Source organism: Ambystoma mexicanum, chromosome 10, assembly GCF_040938575.1.
Source record: "Ambystoma mexicanum isolate Mex_15411 chromosome 10, UKY_AmexF1_1, whole genome shotgun sequence".
NCBI lineage: Eukaryota > Metazoa > Chordata > Amphibia > Caudata > Ambystomatidae > Ambystoma > Ambystoma mexicanum.
The window spans coordinates 1,535,577,009-1,535,591,487 of NC_090932.1; the positions used below are offsets into that span (position 1 = coordinate 1,535,577,009).

General features: G+C 50.6%; 4 non-coding genes and 1 pseudogene across 4 annotated transcripts; all 5 read right to left on the bottom strand.

The window, feature by feature from the left end:
- Positions 1–2,675: 2,675 nt before the first annotated feature.
- On the bottom strand, positions 2,676–2,816 carry LOC138496324 (U4 spliceosomal RNA). Its single transcript, XR_011277846.1, has one exon. It is a non-coding gene; the product is annotated as a U4 spliceosomal RNA (small nuclear RNA).
- Positions 2,817–6,324: 3,508 nt separating this feature from the next.
- LOC138496800 (U4 spliceosomal RNA) lies at positions 6,325–6,465 on the bottom strand. Its single transcript, XR_011278279.1, has one exon. It is a non-coding gene; the product is annotated as a U4 spliceosomal RNA (small nuclear RNA).
- A 297-nt stretch (positions 6,466–6,762) lies between these two features.
- Positions 6,763–6,914, bottom strand: LOC138496817 (U4 spliceosomal RNA; annotated as a pseudogene).
- Positions 6,915–10,422: 3,508 nt separating this feature from the next.
- On the bottom strand, positions 10,423–10,563 carry LOC138496704 (U4 spliceosomal RNA). Its single transcript, XR_011278191.1, has one exon. It is a non-coding gene; the product is annotated as a U4 spliceosomal RNA (small nuclear RNA).
- A 3,508-nt stretch (positions 10,564–14,071) lies between these two features.
- On the bottom strand, positions 14,072–14,212 carry LOC138496743 (U4 spliceosomal RNA). Its single transcript, XR_011278227.1, has one exon. It is a non-coding gene; the product is annotated as a U4 spliceosomal RNA (small nuclear RNA).
- Between the last annotated feature and the right edge of the window lie 267 nt (positions 14,213–14,479).

Below are 14,479 nucleotides of genomic sequence, written 5' to 3' on the forward strand. Positions count from 1 at the left end.
GCTGTCTGTGTGTGCAGCTTGGAGAAGACACTGTTGCCATGGGAAAGACATGCCTGTTTGCTGTGCAAATGAAGTGCAGACACAGACAGAAGAGACCACTTGACTGGTAGGAATTGAAGAACCTGACCAAGAGTGAGGAATTAGACCATCCGCACGGGGAGTGTGCGCTCCGCCTGGGCTGGTTTGATACTTTTAAAAAAGAAATGGAATGTTGGTAGGTAAACCTCCTGGAAATGTGTGGGGCTATTCCGCACACATTTCCCAATGGACACTGCACAACAAACACATAGTCAAGTGCACTCTGGGGGACACAGTCTACCGGTGCGGTCCTCCTGTCACATTTAGCTGCAATGTGACAGCCATGGGTACATCAAAGCATCTCTGAAGGGGGAAGGCAACGCCTTCCTCCGGCCCTGGTCAGCCTACTTAAAATAGCAAAGGCTCCATCGATATGCCCTGCCTATTGTTAGGTTCTCTCTGATGGCAGCGCATACTGATGAGAGTTAAGTGAAGCAGGCCTGCCAAGAGGCCTGTTCACAGAACTAACACAGGGCAGGAAACCCCAACACCTTTTTCATATGCAATGTGTCAGCTTGAAGCTAGCTCCCACCCCTCTGTATGAAGGCCATTGAATGTCATGTGTGGAACAACTGTTTACAGTAGGCAACCGCTGCAGGGCCACCCCCTTTCAGAGGGAAGATAAATGTGATTTGATGCAGACAGTCTGTTCTCGAGCTCAATTAACCAGAGAGCCACTTTGATCCACAGGAGACAGGAAGATGGGTGCGGCTTAGTAGTACATGTTGTCACCCCTTACCTTTCCTGTTGCAAAGCACTCTGGTCATGACCTTACGCATGACAGAAGATTGGTGGTGGGGACCCAGGATTGGGTCTTTAAGGTAGGCTTAGCATGCTCCAATCACTGGGGCCCATTTGGCTTTAAAAGAGGGCTGAGCCCCTCACTGAGCAGATCATCCGACGACTTCAAAAGGAGTACGAAGAAGGACTCATTCGGACCCTCGGTGATGGTACAGTCTGCCTCACGGCTTCCGCCAGTGAAGGAAGTCCAGGATTTCCAAGAGGGAAGCAAAATACCTCCCAAAACATCTCCCAGGGAACAGAGGGAGATACCCGACTCAGAGGATCCATCAAGCAGCACCAGAACCGGTACCCAGCCAGCACACAGCGTGCCCTGCTAGGTTAAGCCAGCAAGCTTCCTAGGTGGGAAGTGCCAGAGAGTCTCTGAACAAAGGACAAGGCCGTTGCCGGCAAACACTCTTCTCAGCTTTGGGTCGGCCGCCTTAAACGTCGACCCAAGCATTGAGAAGAAGCTCGGAGGAGTGCCACAACAAGCATCAACCAGCGTCCATCTTTTAAGGACTTTTTCGAAGCAGTCGAGCTCTCAAACTGCGACCGGCTGCACCACTGTGGCTGTTCTCACGCTGCAGTCACTAAAGCCGTCTGAGAACCCTCGACCAGCGTTCCAGATCCACCAACCAGCACACAGACAACGATTCTTCACCCCGAGCCGCCGGGTAGGGCAGCCTGCAGCCGTCCGCCCAGCCTCGCTTACCAAACTGCCTGCCAACTGATATCCGCATCTGTCGTCCCTCTTGAACTCTGTCGCCGGAGCTACAAAGCATGCTGGAAGCCACTCGATGCTGTCGAGTACCAAGATCATCTCAAACACCAGTTACATTGTGGTTCTGTCCCCCTGGTCCTTCTCCGAAGGCCCTTAGTGACATTTACGACCTCTTGCTCCCTTGCTGCTGCAACCAAATAACCTTGAACAGTTCAGACTGATTGCTTTACCGACTGCACTCCTGTCAGTATCCAGAGTGCATCCCTCTCCTTTGTGAAACTGTCTGTCCCCTGTTTTCCTTTATAGGGTGGGTTGTATTTTGTAGTGTGTTAGAACTGTCTGTTGTATTAATACTAAAGTAGATATTTGTATACAACCTTGACTGGACAGTCCCTTTTATCAGTGGGTCACAATTGTTTTTTCGCTCTGTTGCAACTAACCAGCCTGACGTTCCGTCCACTGTTCGGACCCCTTCCGGTGTACTAGAGGTGTGGGACTGATTGATGGTCTAGAAAGCGATATTCCTCCCTGGACCACTAGTGCCCCGGAAGTTGATTCGTCACACCAAGAGAGGTCGGGTTGTTGACTCCACGTGAATATGTGTCTATAGAATGCATGGGGACAGAAATGCCCTTTTGCCTCTCTTGGGAAGACTGAGATGGTGAGCGAAGGCCAAAGGTAAAGCGACCCCTCTGCTGCGGTTGGCTTCAGTGGCAGCCAGACCTCCCTGAGTAACCATCCAACAATCTGATGACTTTCGCAAGAGCAGATGTGGCAAAGAGGATCGAAGGCAGACAGGTCACTGTCTGCTAGGTTCTGAAAGCTCATGGTTTTCATGTCGTGAGATCAGGAAGGCAGCGAGACAACTGAGGCGCTTAATGCACCTGCTGCATGGTCACGGTTCCATAGACTTCGCTGCGCCGCTTGGAGTTTACGAATGCGCTAGCTTCTGGAAGTAAACCCCTTTGTTGAGGGTAGGCCACGAGAGAACAAAGAATAGAAGGGATGGGTTCCGAAAAACACACCCCTCTTGCTAGGTCTTCTCCAGTGGAGTAAAAGCGTCATTGTCTCCTTTTCAAACAAATCGGTTCAGCCTCCGTAGAGACTGTCAAAAATTACCAATTCCAGCTATATTTCAAGCTGTCATGGCGGGGTATTGGGTAAAGTTTTCAATAAGCAATAATCGCGCCTCGGTTAAACCTCATGAGCTACGATACTGCCACTGCGCAAAGCTAAAGCACCTGACCCAGAGGCCCGTGCGCCCCGGGAATGGATTCCCATTTAACTTGCACTGATCCCAGCAAGCTCCATCCTGAGCATCCTTTGTCAAACTCATAAAACCGCCTGGATTCCAGTGCCGAGATTTGTTGAGGTGAACACCTGTATCATCTTGCGCTCACCAAACTGACAGCAAATATAGTAGCAAGGTATGCATAGGATTCTGGGAGTAAACATGCAAATGAGCAGGCTGCTACCTGTGCGCTCTTTCCCTTAGCATGATCGGTGGCCTGTTGGCAAGTGACCCCGCCCTCCTGAGAGATTATTGGGCAGGCCGCTGCCAAGGCAACATGGGAGAGGCTTGAGAATGCAAAGAGCCATTGGAGGATTGCACAGGAGCGAGGACAGCATCGAGAAATGGGCTCCTTTGGGGACAGGTGAAGTGATGCTCCACCAGGACGACCAGCTGTTTCTGCAGTGCAGCCAGGACATTGACAAGAAGTGAATCAATTTGTCTCTGAGCGTTCCAACTGTTGACCAAACCATTACAATTTCGATACATTTCCATGCCATCACATACCTACCTGTTTGTGATAATTGCACTTGTCCTTGAAAATAGACCCGATTTTGCAGGGGACTCTGGGAAAAGTGAAAAGGTCCTATGTAATTCACGTCTTGTACCCTGTCTCATAGGGCGGACCCTGCAATTCTACTTCCACTCCACTGCCAAAAATGAAGCGGCCTTGCCCTGTTCAGGCTTTTTGCTGTAGCCCCTGGGCCTTTGCAGAGCCATCTGCTTAGTGTGGCTCTGCCACGGAGGTCAGAAGAGAACATTTAGCCTGAGAAACGGCTGTCTGTGTGTGCAGCTTGGAGAAGACACTGTTGCCATGGGAAAGACATGCCTGTTTGCTGTGCAAATGAAGTGCAGACACAGACAGAAGAGACCACTTGACTGGTAGGAATTGAAGAACCTGACCAAGAGTGAGGAATTAGACCATCCGCACGGGGAGTGTGCGCTCCGCCTGGGCTGGTTTGATACTTTTAAAAAAGAAATGGAATGTTGGTAGGTAAACCTCCTGGAAATGTGTGGGGCTATTCCACACACATTTCCCAATGGACACTGCACAACAAACACATAGTCAAGTGCACTCTGGGGGACACAGTCTACCGGTGCGGTCCTCCTGTCACATTTAGCTGCAATGTGACAGCCATGGGTACATCAAAGCATCTCTGAAGGGGGAAGGCAACGCCTTCCTCCGGCCCTGGTCAGCCTACTTAAAATAGCAAAGGCTCCATCGATATGCCCTGCCTATTGTTAGGTTCTCTCTGATGGCAGCGCATACTGATGAGAGTTAAGTGAAGCAGGCCTGCCAAGAGGCCTGTTCACAGAACTAACACAGGGCAGGAAACCCCAACACCTTTTTCATATGCAATGTGTCAGCTTGAAGCTAGCTCCCACCCCTCTGTATGAAGGCCATTGAATGTCATGTGTGGAACAACTGTTTACAGTAGGCAACCGCTGCAGGGCCACCCCCTTTCAGAGGGAAGATATATGTGATTTGATGCAGACAGTCTGTTCTCGAGCTCAATTAACCAGAGAGCCACTTTGATCCACAGGAGACAGGAAGATGGGTGCGGCTTAGTAGTACATGTTGTCACCCCTTACCTTTCCTGTTGCAAAGCACTCTGGTCATGACCTTACGCATGACAGAAGATTGGTGGTGGGGACCCAGGATTGGGTCTTTAAGGTAGGCTTAGCATGCTCCAATCACTGGGGCCCATTTGGCTTTAAAAGAGGGCTGAGCCCCTCACTGAGCAGATCATCCGACGACTTCAAAAGGAGTACGAAGAAGGACTCATTCGGACCCTCGGTGATGGTACAGTCTGCCTCACGGCTTCCGCCAGTGAAGGAAGTCCAGGATTTCCAAGAGGGAAGCAAAATACCTCCCAAAACATCTCCCAGGGAACAGAGGGAGATACCCGACTCAGAGGATCCATCAAGCAGCACCAGAACCGGTACCCAGCCAGCACACAGCGTGCCCTGCTAGGTTAAGCCAGCAAGCTTCCTAGGTGGGAAGTGCCAGAGAGTCTCTGAACAAAGGACAAGGCCGTTGCCGGCAAACACTCTTCTCAGCTTTGGGTCGGCCGCCTTAAACGTTGACCCAAGCATTGAGAAGAAGCTCGGAGGAGTGCCACAACAAGCATCAACCAGCGTCCATCTTTTAAGGACTTTTTCGAAGCAGTCGAGCTCTCAAACTGCGACCGGCTGCACCACTGTGGCTGTTCTCACGCTGCAGTCACTAAAGCCGTCTGAGAACCCTCGACCAGCGTTCCAGATCCACCAACCAGCACACAGACAACGAATCTTCACCCCGAGCCGCCGGGTAGGGCAGCCTGCAGCCGTCCGCCCAGCCTCGCTTACCAAACTGCCTGCCAACTGATATCCGCATCTGTCGTCCCTCTTGAACTCTGTCGCCGGAGCTACAAAGCATGCTGGAAGCCACTCGATGCTGTCGAGTACCAAGATCATCTCAAACACCAGTTACATTGTGGTTCTGTCCCCCTGGTCCTTCTCCGAAGGCCCTTAGTGACATTTACGACCTCTTGCTCCCTTGCTGCTGCAACCAAATAACCTTGAACAGTTCAGACTGATTGCTTTACCGACTGCACTCCTGTCAGTATCCAGAGTGCATCCCTCTCCTTTGTGAAACTGTCTGTCCCCTGTTTTCCTTTATAGGGTGGGTTGTATTTTGTAGTGTGTTAGAACTGTCTGTTGTATTAATACTAAAGTAGATATTTGTATACAACCTTGACTGGACAGTCCCTTTTATCAGTGGGTCACAATTGTTTTTTCGCTCTGTTGCAACTAACCAGCCTGACGTTCCGTCCACTGTTCGGACCCCTTCCGGTGTACTAGAGGTGTGGGACTGATTGATGGTCTAGAAAGCGATATTCCTCCCTGGACCACTAGTGCCCCGGAAGTTGATTCGTCACACCAAGAGAGGTCGGGTTGTTGACTCCACTTGAATATGTGTCTATAGAATGCATGGGGACAGAAATGCCCTTTTGCCTCTCTTGGGAAGACTGAGATGGTGAGCGAAGGCCAAAGGTAAAGCGACCCCTCTGCTGCGGTTGGCTTCAGTGGCAGCCAGACCTCCCTGAGTAACCATCCAACAATCTGATGACTTTCGCAAGAGCAGATGTGGCAAAGAGGATCGAAGGCAGACAGGTCACTGTCTGCTAGGTTCTGAAAGCTCATGGTTTTCATGTCGTGAGATCAGGAAGGCAGGGAGACAACTGAGGCGCTTAATGCACCTGCTGCATGGTCACGGTTCCATAGACTTCGCTGCGCCGCTTGGAGTTTACGAATGCGCTAGCTTCTGGAAGTAAACCCCTTTGTTGAGGGTAGGCCACGAGAGAACAAAGAATAGAAGGGATGGGTTCCGAAAAACACACCCCTCTTGCTAGGTCTTCTCCAGTGGAGTAAAAGCGTCATTGTCTCCTTTTCAAACAAATCGGTTCTGCCTCCGTAGATACTGTCAAAAATTATCAATTCCAGCTATATTTCAAGCTGTCATGGCGGGGTATTGGGTAAAGTTTTCAATAAGCAATAATCGCGCCTCGGTTAAACCTCATGAGCTACGATACTGCCACTGCGCAAAGCTAAAGCACCTGACCCAGAGGCCCGTGCGCCCCGGGAATGGATTCCCATTTAACTTGCACTGATCCCAGCAAGCTCCATCCTGAGCATCCTTTGTCAAACTCATAAAACCGCCTGGATTCCAGTGCCGAGATTTGTTGAGGTGAACACCTGTATTATCTTGCGCTCACCAAACTGACAGCAAATATAGTAGCAAGGTATGCATAGGATTCTGGGAGTAAACATGCAAATGAGCAGGCTGCTACCTGTGCGCTCTTTCCCTTAGCATGATCGGTGGCCTGTTGGCAAGTGACCCCGCCCTCCTGAGAGATTATTGGGCAGGCCGCTGCCAAGGCAACATGGGAGAGCTATATTTCAAGCTGTCATGGCGGGGTATTGGGTAAAGTTTTCAATAAGCAATAATCGCGCCTCGGTTAAACCTCATGAGCTACGATACTGCCACTGCGCAAAGCTAAAGCACCTGACCCAGAGGCCCGTGCGCCCCGGGAATGGATTCCCATTTAACTTGCACTGATCCCAGCAAGCTCCATCCTGAGCATCCTTTGTCAAACTCATAAAACCGCCTGGATTCCAGTGCCGAGATTTGTTGAGGTGAACACCTGTATCATCTTGCGCTCACCAAACTGACAGCAAATATAGTAGCAAGGTATGCATAGGATTCTGGGAGTAAACATGCAAATGAGCAGGCTGCTACCTGTGCGCTCTTTCCCTTAGCATGATCGGTGGCCTGTTGGCAAGTGACCCCGCCCTCCTGAGAGATTATTGGGCAGGCCGCTGCCAAGGCAACATGGGAGAGGCTTGAGAATGCAAAGAGCCATTGGAGGATTGCACAGGAGCGAGGACAGCATCGAGAAATGGGCTCCTTTGGGGACAGGTGAAGTGATGCTCCACCAGGACGACCAGCTGTTTCTGCAGTGCAGCCAGGACATTGACAAGAAGTGAATCAATTTGTCTCTGAGCGTTCCAACTGTTGACCAAACCATTACAATTTCGATACATTTCCATGCCATCACATACCTACCTGTTTGTGATAATTGCACTTGTCCTTGAAAATAGACCCGATTTTGCAGGGGACTCTGGGAAAAGTGAAAAGGTCCTATGTAATTCACGTCTTGTACCCTGTCTCATAGGGCGGACCCTGCAATTCTACTTCCACTCCACTGCCAAAAATGAAGCGGCCTTGCCCTGTTCAGGCTTTTTGCTGTAGCCCCTGGGCCTTTGCAGAGCCATCTGCTTAGTGTGGCTCTGCCACTGAGGTCAGAAGAGAACATTTAGCCTGAGAAACGGCTGTCTGTGTGTGCAGCTTGGAGAAGACACTGTTGCCATGGGAAAGACATGCCTGTTTGCTGTGCAAATGAAGTGCAGACACAGACAGAAGAGACCACTTGACTGGTAGGAATTGAAGAACCTGACCAAGAGTGAGGAATTAGACCATCCGCACGGGGAGTGTGCGCTCCGCCTGGGCTGGTTTGATACTTTTAAAAAAGAAATGGAATGTTGGTAGGTAAACCTCCTGGAAATGTGTGGGGCTATTCCGCACACATTTCCCAATGGACACTGCACAACAAACACATAGTCAAGTGCACTCTGGGGGACACAGTCTACCGGTGCGGTCCTCCTGTCACATTTAGCTGCAATGTGACAGCCATGGGTACATCAAAGCATCTCTGAAGGGGGAAGGCAACGCCTTCCTCCGGCCCTGGTCAGCCTACTTAAAATAGCAAAGGCTCCATCGATATGCCCTGCCTATTGTTAGGTTCTATCTGATGGCAGCGCATACTGATGAGAGTTAAGTGAAGCAGGCCTGCCAAGAGGCCTGTTCACAGAACTAACACAGGGCAGGAAACCCCAACACCTTTTTCATATGCAATGTGTCAGCTTGAAGCTAGCTCCCACCCCTCTGTATGAAGGCCATTGAATGTCATGTGTGGAACAACTGTTTACAGTAGGCAACCGCTGCAGGGCCACCCCCTTTCAGAGGGAAGATATATGTGATTTGATGCAGACAGTCTGTTCTCGAGCTCAATTAACCAGAGAGCCACTTTGATCCACAGGAGACAGGAAGATGGGTGCGGCTTAGTAGTACATGTTGTCACCCCTTACCTTTCCTGTTGCAAAGCACTCTGGTCATGACCTTACGCATGACAGAAGATTGGTGGTGGGGACCCAGGATTGGGTCTTTAAGGTAGGCTTAGCATGCTCCAATCACTGGGGCCCATTTGGCTTTAAAAGAGGGCTGAGCCCCTCACTGAGCAGATCATCCGACGACTTCAAAAGGAGTACGAAGAAGGACTCATTCGGACCCTCGGTGATGGTACAGTCTGCCTCACGGCTTCCGCCAGTGAAGGAAGTCCAGGATTTCCAAGAGGGAAGCAAAATACCTCCCAAAACATCTCCCAGGGAACAGAGGGAGATACCCGACTCAGAGGATCCATCAAGCAGCACCAGAACCGGTACCCAGCCAGCACACAGCGTGCCCTGCTAGGTTAAGCCAGCAAGCTTCCTAGGTGGGAAGTGCCAGAGAGTCTCTGAACAAAGGACAAGGCCGTTGCCGGCAAACACTCTTCTCAGCTTTGGGTCGGCCGCCTTAAACGTCGACCCAAGCATTGAGAAGAAGCTCGGAGGAGTGCCACAACAAGCATCAACCAGCGTCCATCTTTTAAGGACTTTTTCGAAGCAGTCGAGCTCTCAAACTGCGACCGGCTGCACCACTGTGGCTGTTCTCACGCTGCAGTCACTAAAGCCGTCTGAGAACCCTCGACCAGCGTTCCAGATCCACCAACCAGCACACAGACAACGATTCTTCACCCCGAGCCGCCGGGTAGGGCAGCCTGCAGCCGTCCGCCCAGCCTCGCTTACCAAACTGCCTGCCAACTGATATCCGCATCTGTCGTCCCTCTTGAACTCTGTCGCCGGAGCTACAAAGCATGCTGGAAGCCACTCGATGCTGTCGAGTACCAAGATCATCTCAAACACCAGTTACATTGTGGTTCTGTCCCCCTGGTCCTTCTCCGAAGGCCCTTAGTGACATTTACGACCTCTTGCTCCCTTGCTGCTGCAACCAAATAACCTTGAACAGTTCAGACTGATTGCTTTACCGACTGCACTCCTGTCAGTATCCAGAGTGCATCCCTCTCCTTTGTGAAACTGTCTGTCCCCTGTTTTCCTTTATAGGGTGGGTTGTATTTTGTAGTGTGTTAGAACTGTCTGTTGTATTAATACTAAAGTAGATATTTGTATACAACCTTGACTGGACAGTCCCTTTTATCAGTGGGTCACAATTGTTTTTTCGCTCTATTGCAACTAACCAGCCTGACGTTGCGTCCACTGTTCGGACCCCTTCCGGTGTACTAGAGGTGTGGGACTGATTGATGGTCTAGAAAGCGATATTCCTCCCTGGACCACTAGTGCCCCGGAAGTTGATTCGTCACACCAAGAGAGGTCGGGTTGTTGACTCCACGTGAATATGTGTCTATAGAATGCATGGGGACAGAAATGCCCTTTTGCCTCTCTTGGGAAGACTGAGATGGTGAGCGAAGGCCAAAGGTAAAGCGACCCCTCTGCTGCGGTTGGCTTCAGTGGCAGCCAGACCTCCCTGAGTAACCATCCAACAATCTGATGACTTTCGCAAGAGCAGATGTGGCAAAGAGGATCGAAGGCAGACAGGTCACTGTCTGCTAGGTTCTGAAAGCTCATGGTTTTCATGTCGTGAGATCAGGAAGGCAGCGAGACAACTGAGGCGCTTAATGCACCTGCTGCATGGTCACGGTTCCATAGACTTCGCTGCGCCGCTTGGAGTTTACGAATGCGCTAGCTTCTGGAAGTAAACCCCTTTGTTGAGGGTAGGCCACGAGAGAACAAAGAATAGAAGGGATGGGTTCCGAAAAACACACCCCTCTTGCTAGGTCTTCTCCAGTGGAGTAAAAGCGTCATTGTCTCCTTTTCAAACAAATCGGTTCAGCCTCCGTAGAGACTGTCAAAAATTACCAATTCCAGCTATATTTCAAGCTGTCATGGCGGGGTATTGGGTAAAGTTTTCAATAAGCAATAATCGCGCCTTGGTTAAACCTCATGAGCTACGATACTGCCACTGCGCAAAGCTAAAGCACCTGACCCAGAGGCCCGTGCGCCCCGGGAATGGATTCCCATTTAACTTGCACTGATCCCAGCAAGCTCCATCCTGAGCATCCTTTGTCAAACTCATAAAACCGCCTGGATTCCAGTGCCGAGATTTGTTGAGGTGAACACCTGTATCATCTTGCGCTCACCAAACTGACAGCAAATATAGTAGCAAGGTATGCATAGGATTCTGGGAGTAAACATGCAAATGAGCAGGCTGCTACCTGTGCGCTCTTTCCCTTAGCATGATCGGTGGCCTGTTGGCAAGTGACCCCGCCCTCCTGAGAGATTATTGGGCAGGCCGCTGCCAAGGCAACATGGGAGAGGCTTGAGAATGCAAAGAGCCATTGGAGGATTGCACAGGAGCGAGGACAGCATCGAGAAATGGGCTCCTTTGGGGACAGGTGAAGTGATGCTCCACCACGACGACCAGCTGTTTCTGCAGTGCAGCCAGGACATTGACAAGAAGTGAATCAATTTGTCTCTGAGCGTTCCAACTGTTGACCAAACCATTACAATTTCGATACATTTCCATGCCATCACATACCTACCTGTTTGTGATAATTGCACTTGTCCTTGAAAATAGACCCGATTTTGCAGGGGACTCTGGGAAAAGTGAAAAGGTCCTATGTAATTCACGTCTTGTACCCTGTCTCATAGGGCGGACCCTGCAATTCTACTTCCACTCCACTGCCAAAAATGAAGCGGCCTTGCCCTGTTCAGGCTTTTTGCTGTAGCCCCTGGGCCTTTGCAGAGCCATCTGCTTAGTGTGGCTCTGCCACTGAGGTCAGAAGAGAACATTTAGCCTGAGAAACGGCTGTCTGTGTGTGCAGCTTGGAGAAGACACTGTTGCCATGGGAAAGACATGCCTGTTTGCTGTGCAAATGAAGTGCAGACACAGACAGAAGAGACCACTTGACTGGTAGGAATTGAAGAACCTGACCAAGAGTGAGGAATTAGACCATCCGCACGGGGAGTGTGCGCTCCGCCTGGGCTGGTTTGATACTTTTAAAAAATAAATGGAATGTTGGTAGGTAAACCTCCTGGAAATGTGTGGGGCTATTCCGCACACATTTCCCAATGGACACTGCACAACAAACACATAGTCAAGTGCACTCTGGGGGACACAGTCTACCGGTGCGGTCCTCCTGTCACATTTAGCTGCAATGTGACAGCCATGGGTACATCAAAGCATCTCTGAAGGGGGAAGGCAACGCCTTCCTCCGGCCCTGGTCAGCCTACTTAAAATAGCAAAGGCTCCATCGATATGCCCTGCCTATTGTTAGGTTCTCTCTGATGGCAGCGCATACTGATGAGAGTTAAGTGAAGCAGGCCTGCCAAGAGGCCTGTTCACAGAACTAACACAGGGCAGGAAACCCCAACACCTTTTTCATATGCAATGTGTCAGCTTGAAGCTAGCTCCCACCCCTCTGTATGAAGGCCATTGAATGTCATGTGTGGAACAACTGTTTACAGTAGGCAACCGCTGCAGGGCCACCCCCTTTCAGAGGGAAGATATATGTGATTTGATGCAGACAGTCTGTTCTCGAGCTCAATTAACCAGAGAGCCACTTTGATCCACAGGAGACAGGAAGATGGGTGCGGCTTAGTAGTACATGTTGTCACCCCTTACCTTTCCTGTTGCAAAGCACTCTGGTCATGACCTTACGCATGACAGAAGATTGGTGGTGGGGACCCAGGATTGGGTCTTTAAGGTAGGCTTAGCATGCTCCAATCACTGGGGCCCATTTGGCTTTAAAAGAGGGCTGAGCCCCTCACTGAGCAGATCATCCGACGACTTCAAAAGGAGTACGAAGAAGGACTCATTCGGACCCTCGGTGATGGTACAGTCTGCCTCACGGCTTCCGCCAGTGAAGGAAGTCCAGGATTTCCAAGAGGGAAGCAAAATACCTCCCAAAACATCTCCCAGGGAACAGAGGGAGATACCCGACTCAGAGGATCCATCAAGCAGCACCAGAACCGGTACCCAGCCAGCACACAGCGTGCCCTGCTAGGTTAAGCCAGCAAGCTTCCTAGGTGGGAAGTGCCAGAGAGTCTCTGAACAAAGGACAAGGCCGTTGCCGGCAAACACTCTTCTCAGCTTTGGGTCGGCCGCCTTAAACGTCGACCCAAGCATTGAGAAGAAGCTCGGAGGAGTGCCACAACAAGCATCAACCAGCGTCCATCTTTTAAGGACTTTTTCGAAGCAGTCGAGCTCTCAAACTGCGACCGGCTGCACCACTGTGGCTGTTCTCACGCTGCAGTCACTAAAGCCGTCTGAGAACCCTCGACCAGCGTTCCAGATCCACCAACCAGCACACAGACAACGATTCTTCACCCCGAGCCGCCGGGTAGGGCAGCCTGCAGCCGTCCGCCCAGCCTCGCTTACCAAACTGCCTGCCAACTGATATCCGCATCTGTCGTCCCTCTTGAACTCTGTCGCCGGAGCTACAAAGCATGCTGGAAGCCACTCGATGCTGTCGAGTACCAAGATCATCTCAAACACCAGTTACATTGTGGTTCTGTCCCCCTGGTCCTTCTCCGAAGGCCCTTAGTGACATTTACGACCTCTTGCTCCCTTGCTGCTGCAACCAAATAACCTTGAACAGTTCAGACTGATTGCTTTACCGACTGCACTCCTGTCAGTATCCAGAGTGCATCCCTCTCCTTTGTGAAACTGTCTGTCCCCTGTTTTCCTTTATAGGGTGGGTTGTATTTTGTAGTGTGTTAGAACTGTCTGTTGTATTAATACTAAAGTAGATATTTGTATACAACCTTGACTGGACAGTCCCTTTTATCAGTGGGTCACAATTGTTTTTTCGCTCTGTTGCAACTAACCAGCCTGACGTTCCGTCCACTGTTCGGACCCCTTCCGGTGTACTAGAGGTGTGGGACTGATTGATGGTCTAGAAAGCGATATTCCTCCCTGGACCACTAGTGCCCCGGAAGTTGATTCGTCACACCAAGAGAGGTCGGGTTGTTGACTCCACGTGAATATGTGTCTATAGAATGCATGGGGACAGAAATGCCCTTTTGCCTCTCTTGGGAAGACTGAGATGGTGAGCGAAGGCCAAAGGTAAAGCGACCCCTCTGCTGCGGTTGGCTTCAGTGGCAGCCAGACCTCCCTGAGTAACCATCCAACAATCTGATGACTTTCGCAAGAGCAGATGTGGCAAAGAGGATCGAAGGCAGACAGGTCACTGTCTGCTAGGTTCTGAAAGCTCATGGTTTTCATGTCGTGAGATCAGGAAGGCAGCGAGACAACTGAGGCGCTTAATGCACCTGCTGCATGGTCACGGTTCCATAGACTTCGCAGCGCCGCTTGGAGTTTACGAATGCGCTAGCTTCTGGAAGTAAACCCCTTTGTTGAGGGTAGGCCACGAGAGAACAAAGAATAGAAGGGATGGGTTCCGAAAAACACACCCCTCTTGCTAGGTCTTCTCCAGTGGAGTAAAAGCGTCATTGTCTCCTTTTCAAACAAATCGGTTCAGCCTCCGTAGAGACTGTCAAAAATTACCAATTCCAGCTATATTTCAAGCTGTCATGGCGGGGTATTGGGTAAAGTTTTCAATAAGCAATACTCGCGCCTCGGTTAAACCTCATGAGCTACGATACTGCCACTGCGCAAAGCTAAAGCACCTGACCCAGAGGCCCGTGCGCCCCGGGAATGGATTCCCATTTAACTTGCACTGATCCCAGCAAGCTCCATCCTGAGCATCCTTTGTCAAACTCATAAAACCGCCTGGATTCCAGTGCCGAGATTTGTTGAGGTGAACACCTGTATCATCTTGCGCTCACCAAACTGACAGCAAATATAGTAGCAAGGTATGCATAGGATTCTGGGAGTAAACATGCAAATGAGCAGGCTGCTACCTGTGCGCTCTTTCCCTTAGCATGAT